General features: G+C 38.2%; 1 protein-coding gene across 1 annotated transcript in view; it reads left to right on the top strand.

The window, feature by feature from the left end:
* The window catches only part of LOC111577326 (axin-2-like), a 95,911-nt gene that overhangs the window by 38,987 nt on the left and 32,533 nt on the right, over nucleotides 1-24,391 (top strand). Inside the window, exon 5 of the mRNA XM_035954331.2 lies at nucleotides 18,583-18,635. The gene's annotated coding sequence lies outside the window, so the exon portion shown is untranslated. The remainder of the gene's footprint in view (nucleotides 1-18,582; nucleotides 18,636-24,391) is intronic.

Raw genomic sequence — 24,391 nt, 5'->3', positions numbered from 1 at the left:
CAGCATCATCAAGACATCAACGCTGCTGCTGGTATGTCGCCAAAACGACGTCTGTCTCCATTTGTGTGTACCAGATAAACAAGCCCTTAGGTCAACCAGGGGTTATATTTGTCTTCTATGTGTGATTTTTATTGCTCGGTTGCTTTTGTAGCCAAAATAATTGCGACAATAGAGGTGGTTTAGACAGAAGCAGGACTGACAGGCAGACAGAGGAGGGCAGGACATTGTAACCTTCACGCCATTCGCCGAGTGAGAGCTCGCTTTGTTTAAATTTCCCCAGATCAAAGGGTTGCAATGCAAATTCCTGCAGCTTCCACGCCGCCATTTGATGTTTCGCAGAGCCAAATTATTGTGGTGATTACAGTAGCTGTACACAAACTGGCGGAGCAGGCCGAACAAGGGTCCTTGTTGTGACTCTCAATTAGCGGTGTGACATCTCAGCACCCAACGTCTGAGAGGCATCCTACAATAAGAGAGGCTGTTTGGGCTGATAAAGTGATTTGGCTTGGTGGGGCCCTTTCATCTGCACCGACAGTGGGGTATTTGAGGCTTCTGGGTATTCTCTCTGCACATCCTCACACCTCCCCTTTATTGTGACAATAGCGCCACTGTGTTCAGCTTTCAAAGAGGCTACAGACCTACTGCACTGTGGAAAACTTAGAAGTGTTATCATGATGTCTCTGTGAAGACAAATTATCAAGGATATACTCCAATACAGCCCTGCGGGGGTGTTTTAAATTTAAAAATACAAACGCATTGTTCGATCAGCTTTTCTTACATTAGACACCACGTCATTAGCCTGAATATTCACACACACATCTCTAAAGTGAACAGCATTATTTTTTTTTTGTTTGTGTGTTACTGAAAGCCACAGCGAGTTGAAAGGATAACTTTGCCTGTGGGAAGGACGGCGCACCAGAGGATCAGGTTCAGCTGTATTTCTGATAACGCTTTGCATTCTGCAGGCACCAGTGACAGCTCTGATGCCTCGTGTTTGATTGTCTCTTTCATGTTCGCCTCCCACCTTCAGTGTGAGCAGCATCGCCGGGGTGGAGGTGAGGCGGCGGAGAGCAGGACGGAGGGAGATTGAGATGTGATGGACACAGATGCTGGAAGGATGTTGGTTTTCAGGGCCTGCTGATAAAACTACGCCAAATGCAATTAGCATCATGACCGGATGCGGGATTATGTGCTGTGAAAGACACGTATAGGCAGAAGTTTGTTCACTTTAGAGCATATAAACACAGAGGTTGAGGAAAAGCAGAAGCTCAAAAACAGCTCAAAAATCATCATGACAATTTTGTGTCTCTCTCTCTGCAATGTCCTTTTTCCTTCAGTCCTCTGTGCAGGGCCACTGAAATGCTGCCTCTCACTAGGAGAAACATGTAACAGTATTAGATCTAGCAAATCAGCTGTAGTGTAAGCAGCAGTGCCGAAGTGGAGGTGGCAGGACTTGTTTAAAGAGTTTTGGTTTTCATACTGGAGGCTTTATGCATTACACTCATCACTTGTAGGCTGTTGTGTTTGTCTAGCATCATAATAGCTGTTACTGGGATTAAAACATTTGGCGTAGGACGAAGCTTGATTCAGGGAGCTGCTGACCAAAACTAGCAGTTGCTCCCACATATGGAGAATAATTAGCATAATCTTGAAAATAATCACAAGTCTTTTTTCTGTTGCTATTTGTTTTGCAGGATTATATGAACAGACTCCATTGTCCATGCAGAGGACCTGATTGTTTGAGTGTAGCACTGAGGTGTCTTACTTGGGTAGGATGTTTTTTTTTGTGAGTTGATCTTGGATCACTGAAACCTGAGAATGAAGCTTTGCAAAAGGTGGAGGGAGATTGTGATGTGATGCCAAAATGATGGACAGAAGAACTGGAAGGATGTTGGTTTTCAGGCTCTGCTGATAAAACCAGACAGCAGTTTGTGATGTTTCAGACATCACTTTGGAGTGACACCTTCATTTCAACTGTGCAATAATACCCAATAATCCCGAATCCATCAAGACTCAAACACCACCCCTATATGCTTATTGTTTCTATTGTTATACTGTATTGCTTTTTCTTTATTGTAAAGTATCAGTACGTTTTTGCATCACATTTCTTCTAACAGCAGAATTTGCACATCACTTTTCACATTATTTTGCACCTTAGTGTCCTTAATTTTCTTAAATGTAATACCTTGAATTTCCCCAAGAGGATGAATAAAGTATCTGTCTGTCTGTCTGTCTGTCTGTCTGTCTGTCTGTCTGTCTGTCTGTCTGTCTGTCTGTCTGTCTGTCTGTCTGTCTGTCTGTCTGTCTGTCTGTCTGTCTGTCTGTCTGTCTGTCTGTCTGTCTGTCTGTCTGTCTGTCTATCTGTCTATCTATCTATCTATCTACGTTCAGTACAATTACCATTACAACGGGAATCTCGATGTGTGGCTCTGTGCTGGAAAAAGCTTCTGCAGGTGGCAGTTTGTGATGTTTCAGACGTTATTTTAGATCATGTTAGTATGAAAAACTCAAAGACAACTTAAAGTTTGATTTGAGATGTTAAATAAAGGTGGTGGTTTTAGCATCAAGAAATGCAGGATTACGTGCAGGTCGCAGTTTGTGACGTTTCGCCATTTTGAAGCACCTAAACACAATAACTGTGATGCAGCTGAAGCTCAAGGACAACTCAAAGGTCATCACGATAATTTTGTGTAATGGTTTGACCCTGCAGTGTCAATTCTGCAGTGACGTTTTTCCTTCAGTCCTCTGTGCAGGCCTTTTGTGCTGACTTGGAAACAACTATTCACTGCTGTGAGAATGAGGCCCCTGAAACGCTGCCTCTCACTAAGAGAAACATATAACAGTATTAGATCTAGTTTAATTACACAGGGGCTTGCGGATGGGCCCCTCTTTTCTCTCAGCGGTGAAAATGCTTAGCGTTTGTTGTTGGTTCAAGGCTCTCTAAAGGATGTGCTGGCATGTGTAGGGTTCTGGCAGAGAGGAAACATTGCGGTGGAGTTGGGTTGGTGGTGGTGGAGGGGGGGGGGAGAGCAAACTGTTATTGTTTGAAAAGCATGTAAGCGGCCTTCACAATACCGCATCCACGGAAATGAAGCAAAGACAGAGCAAGAGGGAGAGAAAGAGGCAGAGAGAGAGAGAACAAGAAAGGAAAAAAGTCTTGCGAAGCTTTGACTGACGACTTAACAGGCGAAACCGAATTTGTCTTTTGCCGGGAGATGTCAGATGCCTTGCCAGTGAGAGAGAGAGAGAGAGCACACCACAGAATCTCTCCTGCGCCTTCTTTTTTTTTTTTTCGCCCTCTCTCTTTTCTCCTCCGGTTTAAGACGGCTCGGTGAATGCAACAACATCAAAGGCCCGGCACTCAAAATGTACATTGTTGTTCCAGTAACCACATGAAACAGAAAGAGAGAGAGAGATGGAGGAAAAGGCTCAGAGAGATGGAGCAAGTTTTTCTTCTTCTTTTTGCTTTCCTTGTACATAAATAGGGAGCTATGGAAGGAATCAGTTTAGAAACGGTGCAAGATTAACTCTTTTCTCTCTTCATTTCAAACGTCCTCCGTATCCTCCGCACACTTAGGATCTTCATGCCTGACCACTACAAAAGCAGAGGAGGAAGGTTTATGCAGCTTCACTCCTCACTCATTGTCATTAAGATCCGTAATCGAAGCTAAACTTAGAAAACAGACATTCCACGTGTGAATAAAAGAGGAACAAACTTGCGACGTAGCCAGCTTTATTCCTGCCTGGCCTTATCTTTACACGGAGACCACCCAGGAGCAACAAGTCAGTTCGCACCTTTAGTCTGAGTGTGTGAGCTTTGTACTTTATAAGCACAAGTGTACAGCTGTGTCTGTATACAAGTCCTGTGTGTGTGTGCGTGTGTGTGTGTATATGCATGTGTGTGTGCTTCTACATCCCACCATCTGGGCCCTGTTTGGAGAGATTTTCTGTAAAAATCACAGTCACGCCGTGGCAGGATTACCACTGTGAAAAGCAGCACCTGGAAGAAACTCAGTACTCCTGCTCCTTTCCCTCAGATGCTCAAAGAAGTTTCTGGCTTCCCAGCTTGAGGCGCAGGATTTGTTTTTGACCTACATGGGCGTCCTAGGCCTCATGTTCCCTTCCAAAAAGCAAAAAAAAAAAAAAAAAAAAAGCAAAAGAACACATCTGAAATTCACACTCGGCTACATCCAGAGAGGTTACAGTATCACCGCATTACAGTAGATAAACAAGTGCATGTCTGTGTGTGTGCATGTGGGATGTGTGTTTACACCATACATATCATGTTTCCGTTAACGGCAAGCCAAGACACGGATGATTATCCACACTGAGATATAAGCCCATGAATGAAAGAGTTCAATAATCCCAGATGGAAAATGAGTCGGAGCATCTCCACTGAAGATTTCCCATTAGAAATAATCTTAGTCCAGGATTAGCCATAATTAAAACCATTTTGATGTTCCCACACATACACACAAGGAGTGTTTTTGTATTTTTGAGGTGCCCAACACTGCTGAAGCAATTGCTTGAACATAAGATGAAACATTCGACTTGCACATCAACTGAGCTGCATTTTTTTGCTTTTTATTTGTATGCAGCCGCCTCAGCTGGAAGTGGTTAAGCTAGAAAAGCTCTCTATAATCACTGCAATAATTGGAGTGAAACGTTCGACGTGTTAAATGGTTTCAGGTCAGTAGCACTTAGATGTTTTGTAAAAGGAGAAATGTGATGTATGGGTGACAAAGTAGGGAAATTACTATTTTGCTGGGGTTTCATACAGCTACAAAAACTGCCTTTTCATTTTTATTCTCATTCTGTACTTAACTGGAAATCTCCCCACTTTGCCTCTTTCATTATCTTGTACTATGTGTTTCATGGTTTCTTGTAAATGCATCACATATAAACATGGTAATCGTGTTGTGGTAGTTTTTTGGAACATGGATCTGTGCCAGTCTTCTACATGTCCTCCAAATTAAATGACTAAATGCACTGGCACTCTCCAGAATGACATGTTTTCTGATCCGACGCCTCCGATTGGCAGGATGATGTGATCTGTCAGGGCATTCCAAAACCATCTCACATCACCAATTAAAAAATAATGAGGGTTTGATGCCACTTTAACAGCAGCAGAAAGTAACGAAGTATATTTAAGCACAGTATTAAGAGGAATTTTGCAGTACGTTACGGGAGTTTATCCATTTTATGCTACTTCATACTTCCTGTCCGCTACATTTTAGAGTTAATTATTGCACTTTCTCCTCCGCTACCTTTAACTGACAGCTTTATTTACTTTAAAGATGAAGATTTTACACAGTGGATAATGTAACAAAGAGTGATTTAAAAACTTTTTGCCTTATTCCAAAAATCAGTGTATGAAGGTTTACACTTCACGTCTATGAGTTAAGAGCTCAGTCAAATAGTATTCTTTCCCTCTTACATAATTTAATTTCAATAAATGTTCCAATGACTCAATATCTCACCAAAAATCAAAGATTAGAGAACAGTTAAAAAAGGAATTGTGGATCAGATTACTCATGTTTTCCTATTGTTCCAGTATATAAAACTGTACATTAAGTAGTTGAAATCTGCAGCAGCTGCAACAATAATATGCTGCTTTAACCCTCGTGCACCCATGAGAGCATCTCTGTCTTTTAGGTCTGAGCCTTTTTAAACATCTGACAGTGCATAAAACAATTATAATGCATCAGAATCAGTGTTGACACATCCCAGACCGTAGTAATCCCCCCTAGCACTTATCTTGTAATTAATTCTTTTTTTTTTCAGTAAAAAAACAAACATCTGTGGCATCATGCAAACCAGGGATGCCCACACTTTTTTGCCTTGCGAGCTACTGTTCAAATGATGTCAAAATGATCTACCTACACTAAAAAGGCTAAATATACATTTATTTATGTATCTACCAAGTGTAATTAACACAATATATGTTTGTGCACCTTGCAAAACTGCATAAACTCTTATGGCACACTACAGCCGAATACATTTTTGGTCATTACTTTACTCTGATTACTTGCATTGCAGGGAATTAGACAGAGCTGCATAGTCCAGACAGTAGCTGCTGGTAGCCAGCCTCAAGCTGACTTCCAAATGATCATCAGTCATGGCTGAACAGTATTTGGACTTTTTGGAAATCTTCATGTGGAAACAGGCTGACTCGCATAAATAAGTCGAGCCAAATAATGCAGACAGGGAGGTGGCACTTTCCTCATGTTTGGGTACTTCTGCTCTGTGACTAAGTTCCAAAACTGTCCATGAGCCCTGGACTTCAGCTGGATGTCAGCCTGTAGTGTCAATATCTCATCCTCCACTCCAGATGAGTTCAGGTGAAACAGCATTGCAATTTTTGATGTGAGTCAACCTCAGTATCTTCCCTAAATGAGTAGCACATGAATGTAGCGACTGGCTCGAGTAAATCCAAGTCCTGAAAGTGTTTGTTAAACTCTGACCGACAGTTGTCAATCTACTCTGTGTAGGGTGCAATGTTAAGGTGGGAACATGCCTTCTGTTGCATCTCCAGCTCTGAAACAAGGTTTTGGAAGTTCCTCAAATCGTGGCACTGCAGCTTTGAGGACATATTTTACAGTTTTCGTTTGAAAGCATTAACTGAGCTGATCATATTAACCACGATTTTGTCTTTTCCTTAGAGCTCCAAATTTAGCTCATTCAACATGTTTGTCAGATCGGTTAAAATGTTAAGTCTAGCAGCAACTGATTGTCATTGAGTTGGTTGTGTTCTGCATGTTTTGCAACAAGAAGAAATTCCATTATTCCTGGAAAGGGGTCTTGAAATCTCTGCAGGAATTTCCATCTACTAGCCGTTTCACATTGGTGTGTAGCAAGAGCTCAGAGTGGTTGCAGTATCTGCAAACACCATCCAAATAAAAATACACGACTGGGCTGTATCACTTACGTCCGTTGACTCGTCCAATTGCAGTGAGAAACACTCACAGTGTGAGATATCCTTCCAAAGCTGCTGTGTCAAATCCTCGGCCATCACTTCACAGCGTCATGTAAATCAGCTCCTTGATAGTTGGACAGCTTTGATTGAAGATAATATTTCCGGTTTGTTTTTAAAGTCCCAAAACAACAAAGCTGCTGCTTCAACGAATGCCTCCTTTGTTGTTTCTTCATCTTGGAAAGACTTATTGTGCTTTACGATGGAGTGACTCACCCGGAATGAGGATTCGGTAGCTGCCTTTGCTTTTGAAGTCAGCCCTGAGAAAAATTACTGCTGTCCAGACAACTGTGATTTTAGTTCCTTCACCTTTAGCTTTCTCAGCTCGCTCTTCGGAGGGAAGTTTGTGTTGTAGCTTTTATGAACACTCCAAAAGTGCCACTCCACATTTCTTTTAGCAATGCTAGATTGACAGATCAAGCAAACGCACTTTGAATATGACACTGAGAAAAAAAAGTCTGCCTTCCATTCTGCATGGAAGTGGTAAATTTTCGGTTTCTTACTTGATTCAGCTTTTTTGATTTTTTGCCCTTTCTTTAGTAGAAATAATTTGAACTCGCAGCGTGCTAGAATTTTCAGTAGCTTGCATGGTTGACTGGATATGAGTAGTGACTCGTGTCAGAAAAAAACAAGATCTCAGACTGGCAGCCCCCTTTATCAGTCAACTGGCAAATGCCGTAGGGAGGATGGATGATAGACTAACTTACATAATTTTTTTTTTTTATTGGCCATCTACCAACACTACCTTCAGTATCAACCAGTCGATTGCAATCAAAGTATTGTGCACCCCTGGTGTAAACAAATTGGCATTTAAAGGGTTAAAATCCTGAAAATGAATGAATATTTGGTAATTACGCCCAGCACTGATGTACAATAAAAGAAACAAGTCATTGAAAGTGATAAATAATATTAATATATACCATTTTAGGATTCTTTTTAATGTGGACATTTTTGTCTTCAAAGAATCAGTGTAATTTTTTTCATGGACACTTAAGGGTGAACTACATTTTGCTGCTAATACTGATTTACTTTTACTTACAGAGGACTTTTAATGCATGCCTTTACTTGTAATGATGTATATTTACATTCCTGTATCCAACACTGACTGTTGTATATGTAGTTCAGGCTTGGTTAAATTTAGGCACAAATATGAAGAGGTAGGACTGTCAGTAGGAAACCAGAACTCTGTGTCTTCTATGTTCAAGTCCAATGTGTTGTCTACCTGCAGATTTTGCATCTGGTTTTTGTCAGCTGAACATAAGCAGATGTTGTTTTGGGGGATTTATTGGAAAGATTAGCGCTATAACAGATGACTTGTTCTCTTGTGTCACTGTTTCTCAATATCATTTGACAGATGAATTTACCTTAAAATGCAATGCTTTGTTCATGGAACCACGCTGCAGATGAAAATGCAGCCGCAGTTTTTCTTCTTGAGGACAATGGACTGTATTTAGCACTTATGCTAAGCTAAGCTAACTGTCGCTCATCTCCAGTTGTAGAATATGGTGAGCAGACACAAAAGAGCTTCTCATTAAGCTTTCAGTAAAACGGTGGAACAGTATATTTTCCAAAATATAGAACTATTCCTTTAAAGTGTTTTTACCCATAGATTGGTTTCTTAAGGATTAAAGGGTACCAGTTATTTTTTCCATTATTGTTAAATTAGATTCAACTTTATTTTGTCGTTGTACAGAATACAAGTGCTAAGACAATTAGCTGCAGTTTAGTATCTAACCAGAAATGCAACAGCATCAGGAAAGTGCATTTTTTAAGTATTTTATATACAGTATGTTACAGTATAAACAGAATCAGTAGTATAGAGTGCTATGAACACACTAACATATATATTATGGTAAAGACAGTGCTGTTTTTACTTTTATGTTCTCATGGTGCTCCTAAATTTTGGAAAAACTTTTAGAAGTGATTCTCAGCAATTTAGCAATAGTTCTAAACCGAATTTGGATCCATATTTTTTTCTTGTATGACAACACATATACAAGGATGATATGTTGACATAAAGTAAAGCCCATCCATCACACTCCTCCAATTACAAGAGCATTACTGCTGTACAACAAATAAAGCTGTGTTTCTAATTACTGAGACGACACACTGAAAGTGGGCATGAAGCAGAATGGAGGGACTGTGGTTCAGCGAGAGTGGGTGGTTGGATATGTCTTGTTTTTCCAGACCCAGTCCAACAAATGAGGGGAGTTAACCATGAAAACAAGCATCAGAGTGACAACTGATTGTTTCATCCCATACTGTGACTGTGGAGACAAGTCCCAGCATAAACGCAGGCTTTTACAAATGTTGTTTAGTTTTTAAAAAAAAAAAAAAAAAGTACTTCCTCAAATAACAACAACAACAACTCTGAAGGTATAAATTCTCCCCAGAAAACAAGTTGTGATTCCTTCCTCTGTCCTTTTACCTCTTTATTTCTTGCAATGATGGAGATTGAAACATGTTAAGAGCTGATCTTCTTTTTAAACTAATGACAAATTTAAATGACTGAAGCAGCACAGTCTGTTGATGGTTTTAGGCCTGAGGCACACGACTGTCCTCACCTGCTTATTTTTCCTTTTGGTGGCAATGTTAACAGGTTAAAGAGATTTGATCATTTACACTGTAAAAAAAAAAAAAAAAATCCCATAAAAAGTGAGCAAGCCAAAACAAATAAAGAAATAAAAACTGGTGACATTTTTTACCCAGTGGCTTTAAATACTGTAATGCCATAAAAGAATAAGAACAGTGTAATTTTACAGTCAAACATCGCATACTATATATATATATATATATATATATATATATATATATATATATATATATATATATATATATATATATATATATATATATATATATTATATACCATTTGTGAAAATAGTCGCTGGCAGCTGAAATACTTAATAAATTATTCAATCATTATTACACATTTTTTTTCTTTCAAGTAAAAACAAAAATCTGGAAAATAATTATATTTTTAGTGGCTTTAAATACATTTAAAATAGTGTAATTTAAAGGTTATGCTGCAAAAAATATTTGCAACAATACTAGGAATGGAAATTACAAAACAATGATATTGTTGATTTATTTAAATGCAGTAAAATATGTGTAATTTTACAGTCAAATTTCGCAAAAAAATGTCTTACCATTTGTAAAAATACAGCAGCTGGAACACTTAAGAAATTATTTACCATTTTTCAAACCTAAATATGCATAATTTTTCTTTCAAAAGATGACAAACTATCTGTAAAATAATTACATTTTTGCTGGTTTAAATTAAACGAATATTGTATAATGTCACAGTGAAATGTTGTAAAAAAAATGAATTACCATTTTTAAAAATATAGATTTTTTTTATGTAGACATTATTTACAGTCTTGGTCTGTTCTTTCTGGTAAACATGTACATTTCTACTTTTTCTGTGAATTTATTATTATCTGTAATTTAACAAAATAGGGAAAAATGTAAATTACCAGTAAATTGGTCAATAAATTACCCTAAAAAGTTGAGAAAATACATTTCTTTTTACAGTGTAGGATTTCCACGTGGAGTCTTTAGGTTTTTAGATATGAGGTGCACAGTTTAGTGAAAAAATCTGCTGATAGTCAATTGTATATTAAAGAAGAAAGATGAGGCTGTGTGTGTACAGTATAATCATAGGAGAAATCCATGGTCAACAGGTTAACTAATCAATAGGTGAAGACACAAATTTGTTCTAAATAAAGTTAAACCAATGAGCTACAACATTAAAATCACTGATAGCTGTGTGTAGAACCTGACCTTCTTGTTATAATGCAAAGCTCTGCTGGGAAGCCTTCAGTCTTGGCATCCAGGAGGATTTTTCTTTGAAATCCTCCTAAACATTGCTCTAGACCAAGTACATCAACCTCATAGCATCAGCACTCCTCAAACAGGTCAGTGTGTCCTTCCACACTGCAAATCCTGCTGACGCATCAGTCAAAAAAACATGACAAAAGAGCCGGAACCACAGGACCAGCTTTCAAACTTCCCAGATCCCAACCCGACTGAGCATTTGCAGGATCCACTGGGCCAAGTCTAATCAATGGAGGAACCACCTCGAAAGCCACAGCACCCAAAAAATCTACTGCCATCATCCCAGGTTAAGACATCACATGACATCCCTAGAAGTCTACACCTAATTTTAAGGTAGGAGGGGGACCTAAACAATATTTGGCAGGTGTTTTTTAATGTTTAATGTTAGTATTATTAAGGGTAAACTCAGTGTAGAATTATCAAACTACTAGTCACAGTGACTGTATGACATTGATTGGGTTGACGAAGCTCCTGCAGAACCAGGAATGACACAATACAACTGTTTCTACAGGTTGTTGTAAACGGATTTTTATGTGTAAAACCGGTAAAGCAGCTATGTTTGATTATTCTCAGAACAGAAATTACTGGAAAGAACAATGTTTTATGAGCTGTTCTGACAGATAATGTAATCTGATTGTTTGCAAGGTAGAGAACACAAATACAACTGGTACTTTTCCTTTGTTTTCTGCATATGAAAAACCAACACAATTTGTCTGCTCATACATGTTTTACATCAAAAATGCCAGATTCTCAGATGTGCCCTACTTTTGCAATACAGTAGAAGCATTCTCACTTTCAAAATCATTTAAAAAGTGCACAAGTATGTTTAATATGCCACTAGGGGGCCTGAATGTGAGGCAAGGCCCCTAATAGACTGATTGCTTTTAATGGTCCTCGGGAGCACCTGACACTTCGAATTTCACTTTGCTTTGCCTTTGATTTACCAAACTTCAAAATTTACTCTCAAAAATCATGGATAATCGTGTATATATATATGTTGCTTTTTTAATATGCTGTGCAGCTGCCCACGACTGTAACACAGTGACTATTGCCCATAATTCCTGGTTCTCTGCAGTAAGAGTTAAACAGCATGACACGCTGTTACTCTGCATTCAGGCTTGTGCACAGAGGAAAAATGCTGGATTATGTAGAGCTCACAAGCCGCACGATTCCGTTATCAGCTGGCATCAACTGCACCACGATGATTTAAAAGCTCCTCTTGTCTTTCTGGTCTGGATCTCCTTCATTCCTGCTGTTTATGTGCATGACAGCACGGCTTGCTTATCTGCAGAGTGTGTTTCTTTCTGCAGACACACAGAAACACGCTCTTTCCATTCAGCACCTCCTCGACCCCTCGGCCCTCGTGCCACTGTTTACCATTTTGCCGGCCGCCCTCGCTCTCGACCCCCTGACCCCAACTGCTCGGCGTCTGGCAGTGTCAGCGTCTGATGTCAGTGACTTCATCCCTCACAATGAGTCCACCAGCCACCTCCGGCTCTACTGTCCTTTGTCAGGCCAACAGCGAGCGGCCTTGTTCTGGTGCTGCAGCGACACGCTTCCTCTGTAAATGATGAAAGAGAGCGAAGAGGCTTGTGCTGAAAGGCCGTGTTTTTGGCCCGCTGGATGCCTGAGCTGATCGGAAGGCGCATTTTCTCCCCTGACAGTAACTTCTGTGATCTGTTGGATTTAAAAAAAAAAAAAAAAAAAAAAAAAAAAAAAAAGAGGGGAGGGAGAATGCGTTTGATGTCTAGATTTGAATAAATACCCTGATGTTAATCGTTTTACAACGCTAATCACATTTGGTGATAAACACAGCTCCTTGTGTGTGAGCAGCAACATGAGCACATCTATTCTGTGCACTGTAAAAAGGGGAAATGATGAATCAACTTCAGTGAGTTGATGCAATTGAATTAAATTCATCCGACTAAAATTTGAGTTACATGTGCTTGAATCCTTTGATTCAAATGAGCTTTTCTGCAACTTAAAGTTTGTAGTTTCTGCAACTTAAAATATCTGCTTTACCTAAATTCAAAATATAAAACATGATTTTGTTACATTGTTTTCGCTCTGTAATCGTATTTCAAGTTGAATTGCAGCAGAAAAATGTGAATAAACTTGATGCACAATGCTGGAGGAGCAGTAAACCTTCATTTTTGCATGCACATTCTCTGCAAATTCAAATATCAGTTTAAAGGGACAAAATATAATTTCAAGTTAATAGAATCCAAAAAAGGGAAATGCCATCACCAAAGGATAAAGATAAGCAATATCTATTTGAAACAGTGCTTTATTCAACTGCAGCTCAAATACAACTTTTACAGTGTGTATGTAAAAATGAGCCAGAGATTGTATGAGCATGGTTGTTAGCATTTTAGCACTTTGGCCTTGTAGTCCAACAGAAAGGACAGTATGCCTTCTATTTCACTTCTGCACATTTTAAATTTAATGGCACTTCCATATTTGTTAATGACTCTGGGAGGAAGAAGATTCACATGATAAAATGACGCACAGTTTTAAAAGTCCACATTTATGAGACGAAATGACAATCAGAAGCATTCGCTGGTGACTGAATTTGGCGCCTTCGTCATCTTGACCTGTTGGTTTTGACACGTGAACCAACAGATCAGTTTCCTGGAATTCCACAAGGATCCACATCTGGATTGGATATTTTTATGGCGTTATGAAAAACTGAAATGAACAGCAGCAGCTCAGATGTGTTTGTTTTTTTTGTTTTTTTTTACCCCAAACTCTCTGACTCAGGTAGCCTAGAGAGAAGCTTCAAGGTGGTAAACTTGTAAGCATCTGGCTGTGATATTACTGAGCCTCTACACAGCTCTGATAAACTATAGAGAAAGAATATTTTTAGCCCCGAATGAGTGTTTTTAAAGCAGATGCCTTGTCCATCTTTCACAATCTGTTCCATTAGATATTGATGTTTGATGTATTTGATGTGATGTGGCTGTTTGATCATGTGTTATACCTTAACTCACTGAGACAGTTCAGCATCTTTTGTAATGTAAATTCAACATCCTATGGCCCTTGTCCTTTGAAGGATGGAAGAGGCTCAGACAGACCTAGACAGAGAATTTTCTCAGGAATTCACTGTAGGTGTCACAGAGACAAAGCCTGCCCCCCTCCCTTGTCAAAAAAAAAAAGAATTCTGCTCGCTGCCACACCATATGGAGAATTGTCCCAATTTCTTTCCCTTTATATCAAATGCAACTCATTTCAAGTCGAGCCTTTTGTAGCATATACCACATGCGATTTGGGCTCTTGTGTGGCGACGCAAACTTTGTGACTTTTTGATATCTCGGTGAGTGCTGTCTGACAAGTTTCTGTCACTCACACTTTTTTTTTCTTTTTCTCTCTCTCCACCAGCAGCAAGGATATTTTCTACTCCATCGATTGATTAGCATACATCAAGCCCCTGTCGTCATGGCAAAACTTCATTTGAATCTTCAGTACTTTCCCGGTGTCTTTCAACCAGCAGCTGTCAGCAACATCAACGCTAGACATGCTCTGCGCCAGACAAAGTTAAATTGAAGCACACTCTAACACTATATATAGATAAAATGTCACTTCTTTCAAGAGACAAGGCACCTTCGAAGTTGTCAATATGCAGCGCTTTATCATGGGCAAAATAACTTTGAATTTGGAGAAGAGAGTAAAGATGAAACAATTATTCTCTCTTCCCACTTTGCGCTTGAAAGAGGGAAAAAAGCGAGATTATTCAAAAGTGGGTAGAAGCATTTAAGGGGCTTGCTTTTTGATCTGCCTGTCCGTCAGCGACAAGCGAAGAGCATCTCCTGATGCTTCTGATCGTTAGGTGTCCTCAAAGTGTCTCAAAGTCTCTTTGTTATCGCTGAGTGCGTCGATTAAAGGGAGGAACATCATTTATTCATTTTGCCATTGAGCGAAAGAAAAGAAAGGATTCGAGAGCTTAGCGTTCATTTTCGTCAAAAACTCTTGAGGTGCGGTGATGAAGTCAGCTTTCTTTTTGAGAGACGAGCAGCAGAGTTGAGGTAAAAAGATGTGGAGCGAAAGTTTTGTTTTTTTTTTGCTCGGCAAAAATTTTGAAAGGCCCCACAGATCTTTGAGATAAAGTAAATGGTGTTCAAACTTTATTAAACTTTTCTTTTAACGGCGTGCCGCAGGATGACAGTTCTGAGAGGAATTCTGTCTAACAAGGTGTAACTGAGGCTTGTAGCTAATACATAAACATATGGCCGCCACACAGATACACAGTGCATCTCTTTCTATTCCGTCTGTGTACATCTGTTTCATACACAACGCACATTCAGGCATATAGGATATAAAGGCAGCTTAAGCCTGTGTTTATTGGGGTCTGTCAGACTGATTTTAGCCTGCCAGAATCCGTCTGGTTCCTCTTTTAACCAGAAGACAATGCCACATTCATCTTCATTCCATTTTTCCAAATGTGGTATCTGATTCTTTAACGTCTCAGTCTGGAAGTCCCTTCCATTCCTACTGTTTCAGGTATTTCTTTCTTATTCCTCTTCTTCTTTCTTTTTTTTTTCAAATACTCAATCCTGTTGCGAGGTGTCTCTTAGAAGTTGAAAAGTTCTTTTCAAGCCCAAAGTTTTTGCCGTCTTCACTTTTCAACTGGCAAGATGAATATCGGTGGGACAAAGCACAGAAAGGAAAGGCTTTTGACAAGACTTCTGAAGGCCCAGGAGCTCGTCCCGTCTCTCCCTTTTGCAGTTTTCCCATAACTGGCTTTCTCGCATGGCTGCTAAAAAGACACCAAATCAAATGCAAACTGAGAAGTCGCAGTCTTTTAAGATACATCAGTTGAGGCCCTTGTGGAGATGCTGCTCTGCTTACGTTTTTCACAACTTTTGAAAAATGAGAAATTGCTGCATTCTCTCTTGTGTTATCAGAGCTGCTGACAGTAAGTTCATGTTCGGTATGTGCAGGGGAGACGATGCCGCGAATACATGACCCGCAGCAAAGTTGAGGTGCAACTTGTCAGACTTTGTCTTATACAGAATGTGCTTTATATGAAACAATATATCACTGCCATGAAATCACACAACCAGTGCTTACATTTATATATCAAGCAGAAATGTGTGGTACGAAAGGAGGGAATGCAGGCAGTTATCATGTAAAGCAACATAAACACCTGATAGACTTTATTTTTCTTTTCAGACAGCATGACTTGTAGCTGTCTGGTCAATCTGTGTTGGATATTTCAAGTCTAAACAGTCAGTGTTTTGTGTTTACCAGAGCTGGGGAGGTTTGTGGTTTAACACTTTCAAGAATCACTTTGTGTGGCGGCATTGCAGAGCAGTCTCGAGAAACCCTGAAATAGCTGAAACTAGACCTCTGTGCAAATAATCACAACGGGCCTCTATAAACCATCATGTTTATGCATTGTAAATTGTGAAAAGGAATGCTTTAACATTGTGTGGCATATGTATTTCAAGGCTTTGAACGTTGGATGGTATCCGAATTTCACCCACACAACCACAGGCTTTTTTGCTCGACTGAAATATCATTCAGATTCCAAAGAGACTAAAAAAAAAGCAACTTTTTTTTATCTTTTTTTTTTTTTTTTGAGGCCGCCTAAAGAATGTGTCTGAAACCTTTCCCAAGCTGCTTCCATGCATTTAGCTATCGGTGCTGCAGGGTCAAAAAAACCTTCCACCAGCTGAGTTTTACTTCAGTGACCATGCATTTTTTTAAATTGTACAACAGGCTTTGAAAGATTTGTCTATCTTCAAAAAACTGTCTAAATCCAAGGGAAGATGTATTATAACCCTTCAATCCTCCGCTTCCTATAAAACTGGACGTACAAGGTAACAACCAGCTGCTTATATAAACACACAATGGGACATATTTAGATGTTGCGTCAACCTCCCCTCCGTCTTTGAAGGAGTTTATAAGAAAAGGTTTTTGGCAGGGTTGCAGCCGTCACACCGGTTATCTCTTTCCTACACTGTAATTCATCTCATTTGTAACACACCTCCTCCTTTGATGTGCGCTTGTGAAACCTCGTCCTTCAACCTGTTTACCCGGCGAGCGTTCAGAAAGACTAAGAACAGACCGGGTGATGTCATGACACACGTACATCAAACAAACTGTCCGTTAACCCTCAACTTTGAAAGATTTGTTCTAACTTTGTAATTTCTACATTGTTGACTTTTCCGTCCTGCTAAAGCTTAGTCTGGTTATGTCGCCCATGTCATGACAAAACTAGCTAAGAAATAACTGAAGTGTTCTCCTTTTTTAACATGTTTTGGCGCAGGATCTTTGTCTATTTTACCTTAAAAACTAATGAGAATAGCAAGTCTTCTAATAAGATGTGCTTTCTACAGTATATACTTTAAAATGATGAAGGCATTTGCAAATGATAAGCTAATACAACACCTACCTCAAAATGATCAGCGTATTATATCAATTAGATATACATATATTAGAAACATCTGAATATGTATTCAGATGTTTTGCCGAAATTTGACAGATTTTTTGCAAATTTTCATTTGTTTTATTTTTTGTTTGTTTGTTTTTGTAATTATTCCACTGTTCTTAATATTTGATCCATTGTAGGTAAAAAAAAAAAACTTGACATAAATAATAAAGCGCTCAGGAAGGAATGTAATAATCCAAGAAAAGCTCTTTATTGCATTTTCTCTGAGATTTAAGTACTAAATTTACAAAGGGAAAAAAATAATAATTTACAAGAAACAAAACCAAAAAACTAAAACTCTTGAAAATTTGAAAAAAAAAAAAACAACAAAAAAACAATAATGTGTATGCAGTGGATATGTGACCTATTTGAATCACAGTTTTGCAGTCAGATTTAGGAATAAGTAAATAAGGAAAAGAAGAATTTGGACCTCGTATTTGGTGAATTTGAGAATTTAATCAGTGTTTTTTTTATATTTTCAGAGAACGTTCACATAAATTTACAAGTTTAATCTGAAATAATACGTGATGGATTTTTTGGGGGGGTTCTAAATTTCCAACTTGCTTCTTACAAATTTAGATTTTTTTCCGCAGAGTCCTCAGAGCTTTACCAGAAGGGAACTGAACTTTTCACTTTTTTGGAATTTTTGAAGATCTTTTACATATTATCCAAAACTCCTCTTCTGTTCTCAGAATATTCTCTACCTCTCTCATCTTTATATATATTTTTTAGACCTACATCTAATGCATTGTCCTAGAATACATATCATATTACTTTGTTTGCGTTGTGTTTTAACTAAATGTCACTATAAGTAAACAGTGGCAAGGGAAAGTCCTGGTCTTTTGTTTACATCACGTCTGCAGTCACGCCTCTCCTGCTGCCTTGATCTCGCCGCCTGATGTTTGTAGACACATTCATGCACTCCATGAACGTTCGTGCATACACTTAACACGCCCAGGTGAGATCCTGTCGGCTTTGTGAGGTAGAGCGGTGATTCGTATCAGGCAGAAAAGCACGTAGGGTGACATTTTGGAAGTTTGCAGCCCAGACGGCGCTCTTAAAGGAAATATGATAAGTTGTGTCTGTGGAATGTCTCGGCAAGAATGTCTCACCTCTCACCTCATCTGTGTGGCTGCTCAACTCTGTATTCTTGTTCATTTGACAACATGCAGCTAGTGTTTTTTACACAGGTCACAGATTGTTCTACAGCTTATAGGGTTACAAATTCAGCTAAAAATGAACCTCAGTGAGCTTGCATGAGGGAACGGGGAAAGTTGAGAGCATTTTAAAATTATTTATTGTTGGTTTACTTTGAAATAATTGAAGCTTTTGTTTGTTGCAGGTGTTGGGTAGCATTCAGGAGGAGACATAAGACCAGAGCTCATGCAGCAATGAGTGAGTACGTTTATGACTTTGAAATGCAATGTGGAGATAAAACTGAAAGCTTTGGCCTTTGAAATAAGTTGCAGACAATTAATCTGCATAACGACTTTCCTTAAAAGGTTTTTGTTGGTCATGTAGCATCCATCATGAGTTGAAATAGTAGCCAGTGCAGAATCACAGTACCACTGAGGGCCACTAGGGGCTGCCTCCAAAACATTCTCCTGTTCACAAATAATCAACTTCTTCCACAAAATACTCAGTCGGTAAATTTGTTCCACAAGTCATTATGATGTTATTAGCTCAGTTCAGTCCTTCTGATGAGTGTGCTTGTGGTCATTAATCATTAATTAGATTTCAGGCCTCAAAGACAGGTAGGTTTGAAGATGTTTGATAGTATGTTTAATGGACATGCTTGGTCTGGAGTAATTGACAGGCCTTGATTCCAGTTTGTGATTTCTGCATTCCTACATAGTGTGATATAGGCTTTGTAGCAGATATTGTTTTTCTCAGAGTTGATTTCAATGCCGATTATTGATAATTAAGAAAGACTAATAACCAATGTTTGGAATCAATTTATGTTACATGTTATTCTTTAACAGCATGTGATAACAAGAAACCTGCCGTTCATAAATAATCTTCTTAATTATTAACTATTACTATAACTGACAATGTGCAAAAGAAACAACAGTCATGACGTTAGAGCATCACGTGATGTTTACTGTGAGATTGATGGACTGAGATTGAATGGTTTGTCCCCTGCAGTTACGACTGCTGTTCTTCTCTGCGTTGTCAATCTTATCTTAAGCAATATTAGTTGTTGTTTTTGTCTTTTTCAAGGTAATCTCTGGCTACCTCCTATCTTAGCCACTAGCCATTAGCCTTAGCTACTGTGACAGTCCCTGATTTCCTGTCCTGTGGTGACAGTTCCAGTTCAGTTTTTGTGGGTTGTATCTATGATAGAAAGATAATTCTGGGACCACAGAGTGACTAGAGACAGAGATAAAGCTGAATCTGTGCATTTAATTTCTCAATAATGATACTGAAAATTAGAAAAATGCCAAATATTGGCCCCAATATTTGGTCTGTTCCATGGAGAACGTACATGTGTCTCTATTCAAACTACAATAGCAGATGGTCCCATAGTCTCTGATACTGAACACAGTAAAGCACATGGGGCTCTCATCAATGTTTCTGAAAGACTAGCTGAGACTTTCAGGATCTGGCAGCTTTATACTATGTGGACACAGCACAGGATTTCTGGAGAATCTGAACTTGACTCTGTCTGGGCACCACCTCAATCAAATCATGTCCAAATTCTAGCAGCAACTACTGCAATTATAATGTTTTTGAAACCTACAAATCTCCTTAAAATAAGCATTTGTTCTTGATTGTTTTCACGTGTGCATGGTGTAGAATTCACATGATCACTAATTAATTTCGGGCTGCATGCAGATGTCTGCAGAGGAGTCAGTGTGGACCGTTATGAACTTGGGCAGATGACTACATGAAAGCCTAGTTTACATGGAAATGCAAAAAAGCATAAATTGGTCTTCACTCATGAACTCCAATCAGGTTTCAAGTGTCACTCTTCCTGCTTCATGTCGCTTCCCATATCGCAAGGTCATGGGTCCAGTTGTTAAAGATTGCATCAACTCTAAAGCTATTCTCTAGACTCCAATTTGGCTCCAAATAAGTGACTTGCTACATCTGTTTTCATACACAGTCTATATGTTACAATCATACCTGGAGCTATATCGATTAATTCATCTGTTTTCTTTTCCACTTTTCTTTGAATTGTACTTAAACCCCTTGATTTTCAAGTTTGAAAATACTTATTCTTGTTTGTGCCAAGTGTTTTTTTGGCCATTTTTGTTTTATTACACAGCATTCATACAGACGTGACAGGAATTGAGGGAAGAGAAAGATGTGAGGTGACTCAGAACCTACAATTACATAGTCAGCTTTTTAGAGCCCCAGGCCACCAGGATGCATTCAAACTATTCTGCTGAAATACACATCAAACATGTCTCATACTGAAGACTGCAACATATACTTTTGTGAGGAATAATCCCCTATTGTTGTGTTGTGGCTCCGTGGTCAAACCACTATCTTTAAACATCAAAGAGAATAAGCTTTTAAAGGCTAAGTTATTATTAAAATATGCTATGACTCCACTTTATTTCGAATTTATTGTTCTCATACTTTTTTTAAAATCATTTTTATTGCTTGTAAAGACATTGTACTCAATAACTTAATGGCTGACATGTGGGGTTGTTGTGATGATTGCTAAAAGAGATGACTACTCATATTTCTTTCCGTCATGTAAATTTGGGGTTAATCTGTTGTCTCAAATTGAAATCCCTTTGGGTCCACTTTGTTTGTGTTTATTGTGCTATATAAATAAGGCTGATGTGACTGCAAGAAATTTGAGGAGGGAAAAAGGTTAATCAGATTTATTTATAAGACAAAAAACAAGATCAAGAAACAATATCTGTCCATTGTAGTCACAGAACAAGAACTTTTTGCCTGAATTTGCAAAAGTTAATCAATTAATCTATTATTTAAACAGAAAAAGCATTTAGATACTGGAGCTTTTCAAGAAAAAAGTGACAAAAAAATTAAAGCAATTTTGTAGAATTTCCAAAACAAAGCAGAGACTTTTCTTTGTTTCTTTTTTGTTAATTTTTTTGTTTTAACATTTAAGCAATTACTGGTTTTGGTGTTAGTGGTAAAAGTCAGACAAAATCCCAATTTGGCCAATGCAAAATTAGTCTGTAAAGCTTATATGTACTGGGAAACATCCCTAATACTGTTCAAAAGAGTTTCATATTTCATGCTAAAAAGGCTATAATTCTTTTTTTTTTTTTTAAAAGATGTATATTTGAATACAGTACAATACTTTAAGGCTTTGTAATTAACCTGATATCAACCATTATATTAGATTTATATACATATTTAAATATTGAAATGTACACAATTACAATAATCCTATGTTTTAATAGTACAATAAAATGAAAATTAACATGTAAAGTTTCTTTTAGGACAATACATATCTTTTGAAAATAATCCTCCAGGAACCCTTTTGGAGTTATAGAGGTTCCTCCAGTAACCTCTCCTCTGAGCTTTGAAAGGTTGCTCCAGGGCAGAAAATTTTGACTTGGGTGAAAAACTCTTGAAGAAGTCATTTCAGAAATATTTTGCAGATTTAAGGTGATGTCTCGTATTCCCAGATCTCAGCAATGGCTGTAGCAACTTGAAAGTGATTATACCAGTAAAAATAATGAATAAAAGAAACTATGGATAAAAGATCCAAGTTTCAGTAAACAGAACTAAAGTACATGCTTCTTGTTGCTATATATGATAGTAAACTTGGATTTTGGGCTAATAACTTTTAAAGAAGTCACTTCATAACGACGGAATGCCATCAATTTACCGGACTGGTGAACTTTCCAATGTGTCATTTCTCATGTCTGAAAGGGGTATAATTGGCAGATTTAATGTGGCAATGTCATGTAATGTATTCCCACATCTCATCTCAACTCAACTGCTGTTGTAACTTTTAAATGATAACCTGTTAAAATGATGGTAAAAAGAAAAAAATCTACAGACCTAAGATCCAAGTTGTAATAAACACAAGTTATCCCTTTAAGTATTGGATAAAGATAGAATTTTGAGATGGAAAATGTGCAGGGACCCTGATTAAAAGGGTTCAGAGCACGCGCACACACACACATACATACACACACACACACACACACACACACACACACACACACACACACACACACACACACACACACACACACACACACCATTAGTCCCCAGAGCTCCAGCTGCCCAGGGCTCTAAAGTCACGTTGTCCCAGTGTGATTGAAGGTCCAGCTGGTAGACCAACCAGCCCTTTTGATCCCTTTCCCTTTTATGAGAAAGACAAACAGCTCCTCGTCGTCACCCACACTGCAGTGATTGATACACACACACGCATTGTGGTCACAGTTACACACACACACACACTCGTGCATTTTCTAAACGGATGCCCTCTCTCCACTGTAATCACTCTGCTAATGACCTGCTTGAACTCTGAATTAAACCCAGAGGGTGAGAACAAAAGGTGGAGAGCTGCAGCTGAAAACATGCAGCGTCTGAATGTGGTTGGCTGCAAACAATCAATTTGGTCTGTTGGTCCCCTAAAATATAGATTATAATACCATGAGGATGCTAGTAGTAGGTAACAGCTTGTAAATGATTTTAAATTGTATTTATGTTATTGTGTTGGAGAGCAAAACCTGCCCGTTTTCAATTAAAGAAACACATTTCACTGGAAGATAAAATAAGACAAGTCTTTATTAGTCTCAATGCAGTGGAATCTGTAGTGTTACGGCAGCAAAGAATGTGATGTAAAAATATAAGAACATTGGCAGAAAAATTAAAAATTAAGAAGAAAAATATGCAAGTGCTGTTGAGGTACAAATTCTTCCGTGAGTAGGAATTTTAATTTTACACAGATTACTTTGGATGTGAAAAATAAGTATATTGTTTGACATTATTCTATGTGTAGGAAAATACTGATATTTCACACATTCTTGTGCATGTAGAAAAAATATTGCACAGATACTTTTTAAATCTGCAAATATTCTCAACAAACAGGTTTGATTGCATTGTTGTTGCACCAGAGTGAATATGCCAGTGCTGAATTAATCATATAGAAAATTATCTCAATTTAAGCTAATAATTGTAACATTTCCTTAATTTCACTTAATTCTAAGCCTCACTTCAAAATTTGCCAAAGGTATATCGTTAAATCTACCGGGATTCAGTAAAAAATAATTTTAAAAAAACTCCTCACTAAGCGTTAAGTGTTTAAGCAGAGCAGATTGGAAACAAATATGGAAACTTTTTTAAAATCCAATATTGGTTACACCAGTATGGATTTGAAAAAAAAAAAAACATTGGACAAGTTGATACCAGTTTTTTATTTTTTTTTTGCAATTTTTGTACAATAATAATGAGGCAATTTCTGCTTTCATGTTTTCAAGATTTAGGGTAATAAGAAAAGTGGGGAAATTTGCAGTGTTACAGCAGCAACGAGGATGGTGCAAACATGTAGGGAACGTCAGTAGAAAAATAAAATGAACCAAAGAACACACATAAGTACTGTTTATATTGTGCAGATTGTTACTCTGCCATGGAACGCACGTTTGTCTGTCCGTCTGTTTGTTTGTCTGTCTGTTAGCAACATTACTCAAAAACGAATTAACAGATTGGGATGAAATTTTCAGGGAAAGTCAGAAATGACACAAGGACCAAGTGATTAGATTTTGGCAGTGATGCAGCTTATAGTCTGGATCCATGGATTTGTTAAAGATTTCTGTATCATTGCAAGATAGTGTCATGATGTCACTGTAACTATGACAACAAGTGAACGCTACGTCAGCTGCCCGTTGATGATCACATGATTTCAGTCTTACTACAAATTGATCGCTGCAGACTTATCAGAACTCATAGGTCAGAAATTATACAAGGAACAACTGAAAAATAGTGGGGGGGTTTCCGAGTCCCATCAGTTCCCGCCGCCCGCTACATATTTAAGTCACGCAATTTGAAATCGGTACATAATCTACACACACATATATATATATATATATATATATATATATATATATATATATATATGGTATTACAGCTTTATTATACTGCACAAAAGACATTTCTGTGTTCTCTCTCCTTCCAGTTATGGTTGTGCTGTTTCCATAGAGCTGCATTAGTTA

Source organism: Amphiprion ocellaris, chromosome 4 (genome assembly GCF_022539595.1).
Source record: "Amphiprion ocellaris isolate individual 3 ecotype Okinawa chromosome 4, ASM2253959v1, whole genome shotgun sequence".
NCBI classification, from domain to species: domain Eukaryota; kingdom Metazoa; phylum Chordata; class Actinopteri; family Pomacentridae; genus Amphiprion; species Amphiprion ocellaris.
This window is presented reverse-complemented; position numbering and strand designations above follow the sequence as displayed.